Here is a 2,500-nt window from a genome sequence, read left to right on the forward strand (position 1 = left end):
TGCCGAGTCCAAAAGAACCAAGAAAGGGTAGGAAAGAAAAGAAAAACGGCAAGCGGGGCCTGGAGCCCAGGAAGGAATCCCCGTCCCTTGAAATCGATAGGGGTGGCGGTGTGGGTGGCGGTCACGTAGGGTAGGTGGCGGTCAGGGGCCTCTTCTCCTGGTGCCGTTCTCTCCGCCTCCCAGCGAAAGTGCTGGACGCTGGTTCCCCCCCCCCCCCCCCCCCCGATGGAGTGGATGTAGCGTTCATTTCTTCGTTCGTTTGTTCGTTCGTTCACTCCCTCCCTCACTTTTGAGGAGTTCTAGAGAAAGGAAACCTCTTGGCTTTCCCCACCCACCCACGCACCCACCCACCTCCGCCTCCACGACCCTCCCCCCCCGTCCCACGGGCGTGCCTCTGGGCATGGGTATCTGGGGGAAAGAGGACCCAGAGACCCAGAGACTCCCCCTCTCCCCAACCCCTGGCCGCGGACGATGAAATCAGACTTTCTGAGACACGATTTCTTTGATTTTTGTTTTATTGATGGATTGGTTTGTTTACTTATTCGTGGAGGGACGGAGGGACGGAGGGACGGAGGGACGGGAGGGACGGGAGGGACGGGGGGGGGGGGGCGACGGGGCGGGGCGGGGCGGGGCGGGGGGGGGCGACGGGGCGGGGCGGGGCGGGGGGGGGGCGGGGGGGCGTGTTTGTTCTGGTCTAACCGGTTTGGAGTCAGACTTCCTCTTGCTTCTGGGCCGCCATGGTAGAGGCGGAGAGGTCGGGTGGACCACAACTCCCAGAGTGCACCGGGTAGTGGTGGCGGCGGCGGCGGCGGCGGCTAAACTTCATCCCGGGGGCTGGGGGGGGGGGTGCAGTGCCGTCTTGACATCCCACCAGAGAGAGAACCGAAGCAAACCCCTGAGAGAACAAAACAGAAGCACATTCTCAGAGAGCTCCCGTTTCCATTTCACTTTGCCTGTCATTCGTCGCTCGCTCACCTCACTCACTCACTCACTCACTCACTCACTCACTCACTCACTCACTCACTCACTCACTCCTCACATTTATTTGATTGCTTGCTTGCTTGCTTGCTTGCTTGCTCCGCTTGTCCGCCCGGCTCTGTGACCCATCCCCGTCCCGTCCCGTCCCACCCTCCCCCCTCCCCCCAAGCTGTCCGGTGTTATCAGCCGTCCTGCTCCTGTACTGCCCACATGCGGCCGCCTGGCCGCCCCTCCCCCACCCCCCACCCCTCCCACCGCCCCATTCGATTCAGTTTGCCCGAGGGGGCGGGGGGCGGGGGGCGGGGGCACATGAAAGCGGCCACCACCAGGGGGCAGAAAGGTGCAGGAGGAAGCAAAAACCAAAAAAAAAAAAAAGGAATAAAAGACAAAAGACGGGGGAAAAAAAATCAAGTGCAGGAAAGAGAGGGGGGAAGGGGAGCCAGCCGGCAGAGCTCTCGAGATGGGAGTGTGCTGCGCGGAGGTCGGAGCGAGATGGCAGGTGCGGACGGACCCTTACCCGAGGCCGGCCAAGTCTGCGCAGCAGAGATGCATCTCTCGAGCGGGAAGTAGACGACGACGACGTGCCGAAAGCCAGCGATGCTGCAGAGGAGAACCTCCGTCCGGAGCGCTGGAGGCTGGCTAGCCGGAACAGCCGAGGCTCATCCTCATCGAAACATCTGTCGCATGGAATCCAAGTCGAGAGAGAGGGAGGGACTCGTGTGGAAATCATCTATCTATCTATCTATCTGCCACCCAGGTAGGGGGAGGGGGAGGGGGAGGGGGAGGGGGAGGGGGAGGGGGAGGGGGGGAAAGGAGAGGGGTAGAAAATGGGTCTGAAAACCCAAAACCGACCTGGGTTTTTGGGTGGGTGGGCGGGCGGTGGAAGAAAAGGTGCACGCGTCTGAAGGGACGGGTGAGTGAGTTTTCGTCGTCGTGGTCGGACCGACCGCCACCAACCAACCAACGCGAAAGCTTTGGCGAGTGTTCTCACCGTGATTCGAGACGTTTCTTAAAAATAAAAAAGAAATAAAGAAATACATGCATGAATAAATGAATACATGAATAAATTAAAAAAAAAAACCCGAAATCCGAGGTGGGGAGGTGGGGAGGTGGGGAGGTGGGGAGGTGGGGAGGTGGGAGGTGGGGGTGGGGGTGGGGGTGGGGGTGGGGGTGGGGGGTGGGGGGTGGGGGAACGGAGGCGGTGGTGCGGAAAGGGGGGGAAGGGGGGGGGGAGTCGTCAAGTCCAGCGCGGCGCCCAAGACCGCCGGTCATCTGGTCGACCCGCCGCATTCCGCCCCAGAGCCTAAGTCCGACGGGTCATCTGGTCGACCCGCCGCAGCCCGGCCCAGCGCCCGAGTCCGAGTCCGACCGGGCATCTGGTCGACCCGCCCGCCCGGGCGGCAGCCGGTGGATCCGGAGCGCCGGCACGCCGGCACGCCGGCACGCCTGCTGGTCGACCCCGCGCCGCCGCACCGTGCTCGGGGGCCGGGCCCCGGGCTGCTGGTCGACCCGGCCGCCCGAC

The sequence above is a fragment of the Sorex araneus genome, chromosome 7 (assembly GCF_027595985.1).
Source record: "Sorex araneus isolate mSorAra2 chromosome 7, mSorAra2.pri, whole genome shotgun sequence".
Lineage (NCBI taxonomy): Eukaryota > Metazoa > Chordata > Mammalia > Eulipotyphla > Soricidae > Sorex > Sorex araneus.